General features: G+C 47.4%; 1 protein-coding gene across 1 annotated transcript in view; it reads right to left on the reverse strand.

Moving 5' to 3' along the window:
* The window catches only part of LARGE1 (LARGE xylosyl- and glucuronyltransferase 1), a 568,765-nt gene extending 553,483 nt beyond the window's left edge, over window positions 1-15,282 (reverse strand). The window contains exon 1 of the mRNA XM_017504007.2: window positions 15,077-15,282. The gene's annotated coding sequence lies outside the window, so the exon portion shown is untranslated. The remainder of the gene's footprint in view (window positions 1-15,076) is intronic.
* Window positions 15,283-15,492: the final 210 nt, after the last annotated feature.

The raw sequence follows: 15,492 nt of genomic DNA on the forward strand, positions 1-15,492 counted from the left end.
AGTAGTAAAAAGAAGTCGGAAGTCAGGTATCCAACAGAGGCTGGGGCTTAAATCCAGATGTGTTACCTTGGTCTTGAGTGATTAATAAAATGAACAAAGTGTAGCCAAGAGCTGGAAGCAACTCATGATGACATGTATGGCTCATTAAGGACATGTCCAGCCACAGATGACTGAACAAACCAACGTGCTGTGTGGCATATATGTACAATAGAAGGAAACAGCACCACACGCTACACCATGTGATGTAAACTTTGAGGACCGCATGCTAAGTGAAATAAGCCAGTCACGAAAGGACAAATACTGTATAATTCCACTCACATAAGGTACCTGAAGGACTCAAACCCATAGAGAATGCCGCTTGTCAGGGACTGGGGGGAGGCGAGAAGAGGGAGTTCTTGTTCAAAGGGTACACGAGTTCAGTTTTGCAAGATCCAAACAGGTCTGGAGACTGGCTACATTACAGTGTGAAGATACTTAACACTACTGAACTGTCCACCCCAAAACAGTTAGGATGGTTAAGTTAAAACCTTATGTGTACTTTACATATTAAAAAGTTCAAATTTTTTGTTCAACTAAAAAACGTTTTTTGTACAGACAGGGTCTTACTATGTTGCCCAGACCGGTCTTGAACTCCTGGACTGAAGTGACCCTCCCACTTCGGCCTCCCAAAGTGTTAGGATCACAGGCATGAGCCACGATGCCCGGCCTTTTTTGAATTTTTTAAATCAACAAGATGTACTTAACCCCAGGGCTTGAAATAAGACTTAAATGAGATAATGTACGCAATCTAACCATAGCACCTGGCAAACAATAGATGTTCAAATAAATATTTGTTTCTCCCACTGTCTTTGTTTGCAAAATAAGAGAACTTAAGTGAATGGAGGGGCAATCCTAGTGGTTAGGAACTCCAGAGTCACAATGTCCCGGTTCCACACTGGATTCTCTACTCAGCAGCAAGTGTGGGCGGAGGAGAGTGACCAGCTTCTCCGGCACTCAGCGTCCTGAGCGGTGAAGGTGGTTGGGGGGATCTTCTGAGGATGGGCGTGCAACAGTGTTCAGGAGAATGCCTGGCCCACATGAACATGACTTCAGCGCTCACCAGGGCAAAGCGGGGGCAAGACCAACACGTGCAGACTGCCAGGCCACTACCCTGACCTCCTGGGCCAGTCCCCAACTCCTACTGCCCACAACAACTAGAATAGTGCATCTGCCTGGAAGCAGGAGCCAGCATGGGGAACTCTGTGGACCCAGCCAGCCTAAAGTCTCTCTGAAGACCTACTGCACTGCCACCACGGCTACAACCCTCACCCACACACCCATGCACTCTCAGCAAGGTCCCTGGCACGTGAGGCCAGCACTCCTGGGCACTCTCCCTGAATCTCAGGGAGGGCAAAGTTCCCTTCGGCTGACAGCAGGTAAGGAAGCAGCATCACCCAGGCAGCCTCTGCCTCGAATACCTCTCTTGTTCCTCCTTTTCTTCCACCCCGCTTATTCCCATCTGTGTGGCGGGGAAGAGGTTAGTAAGCACAGCCCCATCTTGGTATTCTCTCCAAAGCTCCACATTAAAGGAAAACTGCCATCTGCGAGGAGATAACAGCTAACTCGTTTCTCTCTCCGATAACTTGGTGGCCAAGCACAGCCACCACCTGGGCTAAGCATGCCCGCCTTTGCTAACACCCACTCTGCAAAAGGACCAAGCCCTGCAACTCGGCTAGCTGTTCCTCACTCCCTCGTCACCCACCTACACAAACGCACACGCACACACCCTTAGCCTACAATTAACAGCAACAACAAGGAATCAGGAACAGCCAATGGGAGCATATTGTCATGGAACAAGCCATGGAATTTGCACAAGATCCCTTGGACAAGCAATTAACCTCACCAAGCCTCAGGCTCCTCACCCCCTGAATGGCCATGCAGACAGGTCCGGCCTCTCCACGCTGCCATGAGGATACTTGACTGTCAGATCCAGAGAACTCTCCTACGCAGCATTTGGTACCACCCCTCAGTCCTGCCCCCAGCACATCGCGCCAGCCCCAGAAGCTCTTGCACCAGCAAATAAATGCTTTAACTGGGATTACGCAACTCACTTCTGCTCACCACCCTTCAGCAGAATAAGCCACATGGACCTAGAAAGGGACAGGGAAGGAGCCCATTTCTGTGTCCTCAGTAGATGAGAAGTGGATTTTGGGAAACAGGCGTTTCTTTTTTTTGTCTTTTCGAGACAAGGTCTCACTGTGTCTTCCAGGCTGGAGTGCAGTGGCGCGATTTCAGCTCTCCTCCATCTCCTCGGTTCAAGTGATTCTCCTGCCTCAGCCTCCAAAGTAACTGGGATTACAGGTGCACGCCACCATGCCTGTAAGCCCTCATTTCTTTTTTTTTTTTTTTTTTTTTCTTTTTTTTGTATTTTTAGTAGACAGAGGGTTTCACCATGTTGTCCAGGCTGGTCTCAAACTCCTGACCTCGAATGATCCACCTGCCTCAGCTTCCCAAAGTGCTGAAATTACAGGCGTGAGCCATTGCACCCAGACAGAGAGAGACATTCCTAACACAGACACAGCCTCTGTCCTCGGGAGCTTACAGCAAGTGGTTAAGACACGTTACACAAACCCCCATAGGAAAGGCTGCCAAAGATCCGGTAAGGTGCCATGGGAGCAAAGGAAGACTCTATTCACCCCACCTGGGAACCTGTGATAGAGGTGTGTATGTCTTCAGGGAAGGCTTCCTGGGGGAGGTTATATCTGAACATCATGAACGGTCCAGGCGATCCTCCCAGGAAAGAGGACTGATGGCAGTCACTGAGCACAGAGGCTCCTGACCTTGGTAACACTGCAATCTCGTCTTTTCCGGTGCTGAGGCCTGGGCTCCTTCATAACTGGATCATAAACCCACTCCAAGTGGGTGTACCTGACACTGTGACCGCCAGGGCAGAATCACCAGGACCACAGAAAGCTGAGGGCCAGCCAGACACTCGGGTCCTCAGTGTAGGGACACAGATGCCAGCCGGGCCTGGGTTCAAATCCCAGCTCTGTCACATGTCCTCAGGGACCACCATGATGTTGGTTTGTGAACTTGGTGTTATAAAACGTTTTTAAGAGAGCTATGTTTTCATTAACCTAACAAATCTATTAATAAAAAACAGGCAGTCTGTAGTCAAAATTGTTACCAGAAATAAAAAGTCAAACAATATTGATGATTGACATTCCTACCATACCTATATATTAGTATCTATCAGAAGTAGCATGAACTGAGTCCCGGCCAAGGGCTTGGCCAATTACTATTTTATTATTATTAGACTTGTTCATAGATGAAAAAATTCAAGCACAGAAGTCAATTAAGCAGCCCGAAAGCACAGGGATGTGCTACAGAAAGTGATTTCCTCCATACTGAGCCTCAGCAGGGACTCATCCTTCCCACCTCTCACACAGCACCAGGGCAGACAGGAACACAGAAGCCGACGGTATGGGGTTCAAGTCTCAACTCTGCCACTCAGTCACCCTTTGATCTCTGGTGTGCCACCTTGGCAAGCCTCTCTTCCCTCATTCTTTTTGAGACAGAGTCTCGCTTTGCTGCCCAGGCTGGAGTGCAGTGGCACGATCTCAGCTCACTGCAGCCTCTGCCTCCTGGATTCAAGCGATTCTCCTGACTCAGCCTACTGAATAGCTGGGACTATAGGCACGCTCCACCACACCCGGCTAATTTTGTATTTTTAGTAGAGATGAGGTTTTACCATGTTGGCCAGGATGGTCTTGATTTTCTGACCTCGTGACCCACTCACCTCGGCCTCTCTGAGTGCTGGGATTACAAGCATGAGCCAACCGCGCCCGGCCCACTTCCCTCATTTCTGAAATAGAGGTTGATCCAACCTCATCAGGTAATTGAGACAAAGCGCTTGCCACAGAGTAGCGCTCAATAACACTGGTGTCTCCATTTCCTTTGGCAATCAAGAGGGTGGGGTCCCTGCACGCTCGGCTTGCCCAACAGTCTCCTGCCTCTCGATGGGGCCAAGGGATAGCTCACAATGCCTGGGCAATGCCATCCCCATTTCTAGGAGTCCTTATAAGCTCAGGTAAGCTTTATTAGAAATATCAAGGAGGCAGGAGTACTTTTATTTTCAAAAAATGGAAAATCGTGGTTCCTGAACTGGAAGACACCAAAAGTTACCCAGGGTTCTGAGGAGGCCAATGTCCGGGGCATGTTCCCACTGGAATGCAGTTTCACTAGAAGGCAAAGTCAGTATGTGGCATCCCACACCTGTTCATCTGGCCTAACTAATGCCTCCCATGCTTCCAGATGAACATGAGTCACATGGAGTTATGAAAAGCATCAGTGAACTTCCATCTCCAGTGAGAGGTGCAGCTCCCCTTTCTTCTTCCATTGCCTGGCTATGGCTTGTACAGAACCTACCAGGCAGGTAGATCTTGACCTGACAGAGACAGGAGAAAGTTGGGAGGTAGAGAAGGTCAAGAAGACCCTTCAGACCACTGATGACTATTCGGGATCCTTGCAGGTTTAAGGGGCTCCCATTAACTTCAATAATCCTGGAGCCCCCATCAGTTGCCTACCACGGAGCTGGGACCCAGCAAAGACATGGAGGCCCCTATGCTCTGGAAGGTTATTTACAATAAAGATGCAAGAAAGTGCTATGCTGAGTATACATAAATAGCCCAAAGCATGATACAGATACTAAGTACAGACATAATAAAGATAAGAAGGGAAGGAAAGGAACCAACGCTGGCTTCGTGTTGCTGGGGAAAGCTACATGGGCAAGGTGCAGGTGGTCTGGGAGTACACCTAAGTCTTACTCCTTTACTTGTTTCAAAAATGTATGTTTTATCAGGCAAGACTGTAAGCTCCTTGAGGGTAGGGATGGTGCCCTGTTTACCACACTATCCCTAATACCATGCATAGAATAGAGAGTCAAATGCCGGACTGACGGTTGGATGAATGGATGGATGGCCACCAGATGGACAGCCGGGCTGCATCACTGTCTTGAGACAGCAGCAGAAGACAAATGTAGATTTCAGTGGCCGAAGCCCATAGAACAGGGCTTTCCCCAGAGGCCCACGGCCACATTTCCCCCATTCCTGCTCTCAGAACCTAAAGCACTCTTGGCCTGCCATCCCTGGGTTTCACAAACACTGCCTATATTTGGACTGCATTCCTGATGTGGTTTCACCCTGCAGGTCTCTCTCACTCACTCACTCTCTCACATGTCTTTCTCAATCACCTTTATTCCACTTCTGCTCCTGACCTGGATCTCTAGCCCACCCCCAGGTTGGTTCACAGTTTCTGAAAGAGCCATAGGCACAGGTGTCAGGCCCAGCTCAGCAGAAAGAACACATCTGGATGCATTGTTATCATAAAGTTCTGCTGACCTCTACTGTGGAACAGAAGAATTCAGTCACCTCTGCTTCCACATCTGTGCAGGGTAAGCTCCCTTTGCTTTCGCTCCATAGCCCCAAGTCTAGCCCGGAACCCACTCCCCTTCACCCATCCTCAAGAAGGGAAGGCACAGCTGGGAGCCTCTGCAAAACGTCACCATACCCACAAGCTGCAGCCGCGTGCTCCCTCCAGCAAGACTGCAGATAATGTCAGCTGGACCTTCTCTTCTCACTCTGACCTCGAAGGGACTTTGTTTCCTTTGTTTGTTTTCACGTCAGAACATCCTGGTAAGGAAGGCTGGCATCTATTTTCTTTTCAACGTGACACCGACACAACTCCACTTTGTGCAAGTAAATGTTTTCAACCTAAATGAGTCATTTGGTGGGAACAGTGAGTTCACAAGCCTGCATATAGGTTGACCCTTCACCAAGGAGTATAGCAGGCAGCATTGTGTGTAGCACTGACAAATATTAGGAACAATGAGATCTTGTCTTCCAAGTTGATATCCATCGCTGTAAGCAGGGAAAACAGGGAGAAAAATGTGGAGATTGTTTAAAACTCTGGGCCGGGCAGAGTTCATCCTTGGGGAGAATCCAGCTACACTAGTATCTTGCTGTAAAATCTTGGGAGTGGAGGAGGTATTTAACTTCCGACCCTTGTTAATTCATTTGTGGTTGTCAGGATTAACCTGAATCACTTAATACATGTAAAATATTTGAAAAATGCTTAGTATATAGTAAGCATTCAATCAATGTAGCTGTTATTCTTTCGTTTATTTATTTTTGAGACAGGGTCTCCCCTCTGTCATCCAGGCTGGAATGCAATGGCATGATTGAGTTCACTGCAACCTGTGCCTCCCAGGCTCAAGCGATCCTCCCATCTCAGCCTCCCAAGTAGCTGGGACTACAGACGCACATCACCATGCCCTGCTAATTTCTGTATTTATAGTAGAGATAGGGTTTCACCATGTTGCCCAAGCTCGTCTTGAGCTCCTGGGCTCAAGCAATCCTCCTGCCTCACCCTCCCAAACTGCTGGGATTACAGGTGTGAGCCACTGTACCCAGCCTGTTATTATTCTTCAGCATATAGGGGGCTGTACTGCCCAGGGTATGAGTCACTACCCACATATGGCTATTTAAATTGAAACTAATTAAAATTAAACAACATCAAAAATTCAGTTCCTCGGTTGCACCAGCTACCTTTCAAGTACTCAGGAACTACCCATGTCTAGCGGTGACTATATTGGATGGTGCAGACGGAGAGCAGTTCCATCCTGCAGGAGGTTCTATAGGACAGTGCTGATAGTGGAGATGAAGGAGTGGCTGGAAGCTCGAGGGTCTGTGTGACCTTGGGCTAGTTACTTCACCTCTCTGGGCCTCATTTCCTCATTTGTAAAATGAGGATGATACAGCTACATGATTCAGTCATAAAGAGGATTATCTGCTATGCAAGCACTCACAATAAGTCTTATGGTAAACACTCACCAGATGGAGCCCTAGAATGGGGGACAGACACCCTTATGGTGCAGGGTGGATTGCTGCAAGGATTAGAAAGATTTTTATAGAAAGCACCTCCCACAGGGCCAAACATAGCAGATACTCAGTCCATTCACTTTTTTTCCTCAATAAATGGTTCACAGAGCACCTACTATGGACTAGGCATTCTTCAAGGCACCAGAGACATCAAAAGGAACAAAGGCCTTGCCCTCATGGGGCTTACAGTCTCACTAAAGGAGGTGATTATTGCTTATGCTAATAGAACGCCAACACGTCCAGCCCATTACATGGTCTCAGCAATGAAAAAGAAATGCCAACCTTTGCCACCCACAAAGGCGGGGTCTGATAAAAGGGCTCTAACGAATGAATGGATGCAAAGATGAATGAATGAGGGTGTGGGGAGGAGGCTCGATAATGCACAAGCAATGAACTGGGCGCTGGGTGGGCCCAGAGTTAACTACCCAACGGTGGATGGGTGTGGCTAACTCAGCTGTTGCCAGGTGACACTCATAAGTGATCATAAAGCAGTCAGCAAACAGTGCTATGTATAAAACCTTAATCATCATGAACAGGAATCTTAAAATCCAAATGACTGGGATAAATAAGGCCTTTGTGCACATGCCCTCTGGCTTCTATTCTGGACTCTGCTCTGACTCATCCTGTGGGCTAGGGCTGTTCACTCAGCTGAGGGACCAACTAGCCTTTTGCTGGCCCTGGACAAATGGAACCCCCCTAAGAAGGAGGTGTCCCACTGCCTAGAAAACTCCTCCCCAGCCCTCGGACTCACCTGCCGGCCTGAGCGACGTGCTGGTTCTATAAATTCACGGCAAGGGGCTTTCCCAGGAGGCTGCAAGTGCCTACGTTTCTATTTCCAAAATCTGAAAGCTCTGTCTCATAGGTTTGCAGCTCTCTGACAGCTAAATGTCATGGGATGGAGCCACGTTGAATCACTGGATCTACTTCTTACCAGCAGGCTGGGCCTCAGAAAGTTATTTCAAGTCCTCTAGTCCCGATCGCTCCTTTTTTGTTTGGTAAGTAAAAATAGTGCATGCTTCCCAACACTGTTAGCAGGATTCCATGAGATAACTTAAATAAAGTGCCCAAGTCTTTGGTAGGACCTAGCTTATGTCCTATTTAGTATGCCAGGATGGCTGGACAAGAAGAGGTGACACAGGCAAAGTCCCAGTGCAGTCACTATCTATCGGGGCCACCTGGTCGACCCGCGCCTTGCCCAATTCCCTCCTCATTCAAAGGAAAGGGCCAAACCGGATCAGTGCTGCACACCCTGAAATCTCTCGCAGCACACTACCCGCTCAATTTTCCCACAACCATGGTGCGTTTCATCCTGCTGAAAAGAATACAAAGCATATGGAAATTCAGTGCAAGAATTCATACCAGCAACCTCGTCCATCTGCATAAGCCTCAGTTCCAAATGGTGACAACAGGCCTTTCGCTCATTACAGGTCTCACATGTGCATGGGTGTGTGGGCACGGCACCCTGCCATCCACGGGACTGAGAGGGAAATGACTACCATGGCCTGCCTCACTGGAAGCAGCAACACCTGAGAAATGACATGTTTGGAATGCGGGTTATATATGGTTTCTATTCACGAACTAAAATAAATAGCCAAGTTTTAATGTAAAAATGCCTGCCTTGAATATCACACTTCAAGACGAGATGATGTCCAAGGTTCTGCCTGTGTCTGATCTACAAGGATTCCTGCTAGGAGTTCACCTGGTGGGGAGGACGTGGCTCAAATGAGCTTAGGTGATGCTTCCCCACGTGGCCTAAAAAGATTACTGTCCACTCCTCCCCTCACCATCCCAGCCAGCACCTGCCACACCGTGCCCTCCTCTTGCCCGTCGTCCTCCCTAGCATGTCCCTACTTGAATTACAGGCAATTTCCATTCCTCCAAACAGGTAGATTACTCCCATCAAAAACGTTTCTGTCCATCTTATTAAACTCCTTCATCTGATGTCCCTTTCTAGTGATCCCCTAGCCCCTGGTTTGGTCATCCAGAAATCATCAATCATGTCAAATCCCACTCATCATGCATTTTCTGTATGTCTACGGCAAGCACAGCACATAGACACGATAATGACCTTCAAGGGCTCACAACTAAATGGGAGGGGAGTTGCAAGGTTCACAGATTAATGGCACAACTAAACGGAGAGCCACTAGTATTTCAACAGAATTGTAAGGTGCCAGGCATTCAGGGCAGGACAGGCTGATTCCAAAGGTGGGGATGTGTAAAGAAGGGTCATGAACCAGGCTCCAAAAGGGAACAGAATGTAGACAGGCAGAGCGAAAGGGGGAACAGGGGGAGACCCTTTCACCTGAAATCCCTGAAATCCAACGTTCTGATCAATGCTCATCATTCTGGCCCTCTTTTACCCCTGAAGCCAACGCCTTTGGATCCACTTAAGCTTTCCACTGCATCCTCCTCTGGTCTTTCAGCTGGCTACTCCATGCTTGATCTGATCCCTGCAGGCCTACTCACCTTCCCTACTCCCCGGGCCCTGACCCAAAACAGCACTCTCCAAGTTGGCATTAAGTGTGGCAAGGCTAAAATTAGGACTGTTTCCATAGATATCTAGACTTCTCTTTAGCAAATGTGTTCAGCTCCCAAATGAAAAAAAAAAAAAAAAAATGCATTTTCCATTCTGACTGCAAAGCAAACCAGGGGTCTAGGAAATTGAAGCCTGCTCACATCTGGATGTGCCTCTGAACTTCGCAACCCCATGGGAAGGAAAAGAGGAGCCTCCTTTGGTCTGTGCAGTGGTGTTTGCAGGGGAACTACAAAAGTCATTTGTCCTCACTGGCTGAGAAAACACCAGGCAGCAAAGGAAGGGCAGCCACCGTGGGAAGCACTCACACGTCCAGACCACCAGCACATACGTGTGCACCCTCATGTCATCCTGGGAAGGGGGTCCCTTCTGGGAGGTGGTTCTCCTCTCTCCCCATTTCAGAGACAAGGCAATGCAGACCAGGAAAACTACGTAACTCAGTGGCCCTGGAAGACGAGCCACTTCACCATGAAAAGATGGGAAATGGAAATTAAAACATGTTTAGAGAACTGCCCAAAGCCACTCCACAAAGGCCCATCATCAGGAAGACAGGGAAGCAACAACAGTCATGGATCGTAATGTGGATGGCATGGCTCTGTTTTACGTTCTGTGTTCACGGCTTCATGTGGAGTCTCGCATTTCATCCTAGTTATGAGTTGACTTGTGTATCCCCCAGAAAGAAGCATTGAAGTCCGAACCCCACTCAGAACGTGGCCTTATTTGGACACAAGTTCACTGCAGATGAAATTCAGTTAGGATGAGGTCATACTGGAGAAGGGTGGACCCTGAATGTAGTCTGACTGGTGTCTTTATAAGACGATGGTCGTGTGATGAGACATACAGAAAGAACTCCAGTGACGACAGGGGCTCAGAGTGATGCATCTACAAGCCACAGGGCCAAAGAGAGCTGGCAAACCCCGAGAAGCCAGGCAGAGGCCAGGAGGCACACCCCACAGGTTTCAGAGAGCATGGCCCTGCCGACACACCTCCGGCTTCTGGGATCAAGAGATGTTATCGTCTCATCGTTGTTTTGAGACACCCAGTTTGTTCCAGCAGCCTTCGGACAATTCTGTGAAGACAGGTACTGACACAGTTGAGCTGGGTTTTACATATGAAGTCACTAAATCTTCATTAACAACAAATAATGCCAGTGACAGATATCAACATGGTACCAAGTGCTTTACAGACAAACTCACTTTATCCCCACAACAACCTTAACCTCACAACAACCCCATGACTGTCCCCAATTTTTTTTTTTTTTTGGGGGGAGACAGTCTTGCTCTGTTGCCCAGGCTGGAGAGCAATGGCAAAATCTCAGCTCACTGCAACGTCCACCTACCGGGTTCCAGCAATTCTCCAGCCTCAGCCTCCCGAGTAGCTGGGATTATAGGCACACACCACCTCACCCAGCTAATTTTTGTATTTTTAGTAGAGATAGGGTTTCCCGATGTTGACCAGTCTGTTTTGAACTGCTGACCGCAGGTGATCTGCCCACCTCTGCCTCTCAAAGTGCTGGGATTTCAGGCATGAGCCACCACACCCTGCCTGTCCCATTTTAAAATAGGGAAAACTGACATAAACAGATGGAAAAACATTCCATGCTCATAGTTAGAATCAATATCATGAAAATGGCCATACTGCCCAAAGTAATTTATAGATTCAATGCTATCCCCATCAAGCTCCCATTTACCTTCTTCACAGAACTGGAAAAAAACACCTTAAACTTCACATGGAACCAAAAAAGAGCCAAAGAGCCCCCATAGCCAAGCCAACTCTAAGCAAAAAGAAAAAAACTGGAGGCATCACGCTACCTGACTTCGAACTATACTACAAGGCTACAGTAAGCAAAACAGCATGGTACTGGTACCAAAACAGAGATATAGACCATTGGAAGTAACACCACACAGCTATAACCATCTGATCTTTGACAAATCTGACAAAAACAAGCAAGGGGTAAAGAATTCCCTGTTTAATAAATGGTGCTGGGAAAACTGGCTAGCCATGTGCAGAAAGCTGAAACTGGACCCCTTCCTTACACCTTACACAAAAATTAACTCCAGATGGATTAAAGACTTAAACATAAGTCCCAACACCATAAAAGCCCTAGAAGAAAACCTAGGCAAAACCATTCAGGACATAGGCATGGGCAAGGACTTCATGACTAAAACATCAAAATTAAAGGCAACAAAAGCCAAAATAGACAAATGGGATCTAATTAATCTTAAGAACTTCTGCAAAGCGGAAAAAAAAAAAAATCATTAGAGTGAACGGGCAACCAACAGAATGGGAAAAAATTTTTGAAAGCTACCCATCTGACAAACAGCTAATACCCAGAATCTACAAAGAACTAAAGCAGATTTACAAGAAAAAAACAAACAACCCCATCCAAGAGTGGGTGAAGGGTATGAACAGACACTTTTCAAAAGAAGACATATATGAGGCCAACAAATGTGAAAAAATGCTCATCATCATTGGTCATTAGAGAAATACAAACCATTTCTGAGACACCATCTCACACCAGTAAGACTGAGACACCATCTCACACCAGTAAGAACGGCGATCATTAAAAAATCTGGAGACAACAGATGCGGGAGAGGATGTGGAGAAATAGGAACGCTTTTATACTGTTGGTGGGAGTATAAATTAGTTCAACCATTGTGGAAGACAGTGTGGTGATTCCTCAGGGATCTAGAACTAGAAATATCATTTGACCCAGCAATCCCATTACTGGGTATATATCCAAAGGATTATAAAGACACATATGATAAAGACACATGCACACGAATGTTCACTGTGGCACTGTTTACAATAGCAAATACCTGGAACCAACCCAAATGCCCACCAATGATAGACTGGACAAAGAAAATGTGGCACACATACGCCATGGAACGCTATGCAGCCATAAAAAACAATGAGTTCATGTCCTTTGTAGGGACATGGATGAATCTGGAAACCATCATTCTCAGCAAACTTACACAAGAACAGAAAACCAAATACCACATGTTCTCACTCATAGACGGGTGTTGAACAATGAGAACACATGGACACATCACACACTGAGGTCTGTTGGGAGGTGGGGGGCTAAGGGGGGGGATAGTGGTCAGTGGGGAGGTTGGGGAGCAGTAACACTGGCAGAAATGCCTGATGGAGATGACGGGGGGGATGGAGGCAGCAAACCACCATGGCATGTGTATACCTATGCAACAATCCTGCAACATCTGCACATGTACCCCAGAACTTAAAGTACGATTTTTTTAAAAAGGAGGGAAAACTGAGGCATACAGAGATTAAATCATCATTTTCATAAGGGCACAAGGCTTGTATGTGGTAGAGTGTGGATTCAAACCCAGATCCAGAATCTGAGCTATGACCCACTATAGCCAGAGCAGGGTCTGGTCTAGAATTGAACTCAGAAGGTCTGGGGTCACAGCCCACACCCCTCGTCTCTTTTAAAACTTTGTATTCCACCTACTAACAGAATGCTCTGCACTCAGGAGCAGCTTAAAACATTTATTTCATGGCACAAACAAATTAATGAGATGGGCAGTGGCTTCCATACATCCCATTAGTTCAAATTAAAGTATATTTATATTCATTTTAAGCCTGATCCAGGTGTACAGCACCAACAGAAATCAGAATAGGAATACCTGGGGTATCTAGACCACAAAGCAGGCAGAGTGAAATAAAGCTCCTGTCTCAGAAAGCTTTTATGCTGGGTCATTTCGGTAAGCACTTAATGAGCGCATATTGTGTGCCAGCTCCGTGTCAGGTAAGGAGGATACAAAAGACGCAGGCTGAGCCTGGCAGGTACTCCATCTGGAAGGACACGGAAATGGCCACATTACCATATACCCAGGTAAGTACCAGGACTGAAGTCAGACAGAGGTGCTATTAGAGGAGAGAGGAGAGGTATCAAATCTGTCCAGGTAAATAGCAGATGGCTTTAGAGCATCTGGTACCAGACCTTTACCCTTCATTTTAAGCTTCTTATTTAAAGGTTAATCTAAACATCACTACTACCAACCTCCTTTCCCTGTGGGCTCATAAGTGCGCGCACACACATCCACACATCCACACACATCCACACACACACACACATCCACACATACACACACATACACACACATACACACATCCACACACATACACACATCCACACACACACACACATCCACACATACACACACATCCACACACATACACACACACACACATACACACACATCCACACATACACACAAATACACACACACACCCCTCTTTCTTCCCTCATTCTCTCCTCTTTTCTTTCTCTCTACACCTTGTCCCTGAAACACTTGATTTTTTCACTGCATGAACCACACTGGTAACCTACAGAACAAATGGAAATATTCAACTCATGATTACTAATCCATAATGAAGTAAATAAAGTTAATTGATGATCTTCAAGAAAAAAAAATTTCAAGGTCAGAGCCTTGAACTAAAGTTCATAGCTAATTAGCAATGGTGATTAATGTGAAGTCATCTAAAGGGTCTCAGCACCAGGAAGTCAAGTCTATTTCTAAATCAACAAAAGAAAACAGTATTGGTGAAAGGAAAGAGGGACTGGGGTGACAGGAGGTGGGGGTGGTGGTTGAAGAAACTAGAATAGAGCATGCCCTGATGTCAACCTTTCAGATACTCACTCACCCACCCATCGAGGCCCGTCATTCCATGCAGAGCAAGCTGTCTTGATTGTCCTGTGGCAACTCAGCTTAGCAGTAAGAATGCAGATGCTGATGTGACACTAACTTCATTGCTTGTGCTGTGAAATGGGCATACTGGGATCCACTTCACAGAATCCTTCTCAGGTCGAGTTTACCAGAAGTGCTCAGAACCTTCCATGGCACGGGGTAGACACTCAGTAAATGCTATCCATTATTACCATTGCTACTAGCACGCTCTTGCCGTCAAAGAATTTAGCACAGCTCCTGAGAAAATGCACAGCAGCTGTATCCGTCTTCATCACCACCATCATCATTGCTAGCCCCATCATCACCAACACCACCAGCAGCTACACACAAGCTGTGGGCCCATTCTTTATGCCCTTGAACCTGAGTTTCTACAGCTACGAAGCAAATTCCACAGAATGCACAGATTGAACGCTAAGTGCAGGGCATCCTGAGGGCTGGCCCCAGCTCCCTGGGAGCTGGTCTTACGGAGCACACTGGCAGGAAGAGCCAGAAACGAAGTGAATTTGGAGCATGGTAAAGAGCCATGGCTGGGTGCGGTGACTCACGCCGGTAATCCCAGCACTTTGGGAGGCCGAGGCAGGTGGATCATCTGAGGTCACGATTTGGAAACCAGCCTGGCCAACATGGCAAAACTTCATATCTATTAAAAATACAAAAAATTAGCTGGGCGTGGTGTTGGACACCTGTAATCCCAGCTACTCAGGAGGCTGAGGCAGGAGAATTGCTTGAACCTGGGAGGCAGAGGTTGCAGTGAGCCAAGTTCATGCCACTGCACTCCAGCCTGGGTGCCAAGAGTGAAATTCCGTCTCAAAAAAAAGAAAAAAAGCCATGGAATTGACCTAGCTGGGAAAACACACAAACAAGCCTCTTAACATTAAAATTGGATCCTCTTACCAGAAAGCATGCCCACTCACCTCTGCCCGAGCCACCCCCAGCAAGAGGGAGGCCCCGGAGGAGGGCACAGACTTGGCCAGAGGATCTGGAGCTGGGGAATCTGGCCTCCAAAGAGCACATCACCTCACTCCTGGGCAGCCTGACTTTGTGTCCCGCCCTGCCCACAAAAGGCCCTTAGATCAGGCGTATTTCTTTTTTTAACCCCCCTGGCACGAGCAGCGCACGACAAAGGCACGCCTGGATTAGCTGGAGCGTTCCTGGCCTAATGAGACATGCTGTGGAGTTATCTGTATACTCTGTTCTAAACGGTGTCAGATAGAGCACTTCCTGCACCCAGCTGAAAGCCCTGAAGGCCATGTCCCTCCTGGGGCCTTCCGGGAAGCTGAGGTACACGCAGGCGACAGGACGGGTGGAACCACAGAGCAGGTGGTGCTCA

Source organism: Cebus imitator, unplaced genomic scaffold, assembly GCF_001604975.1.
Source record: "Cebus imitator isolate Cc_AM_T3 unplaced genomic scaffold, Cebus_imitator-1.0 Scaffold317, whole genome shotgun sequence".
NCBI classification, from domain to species: domain Eukaryota; kingdom Metazoa; phylum Chordata; class Mammalia; order Primates; family Cebidae; genus Cebus; species Cebus imitator.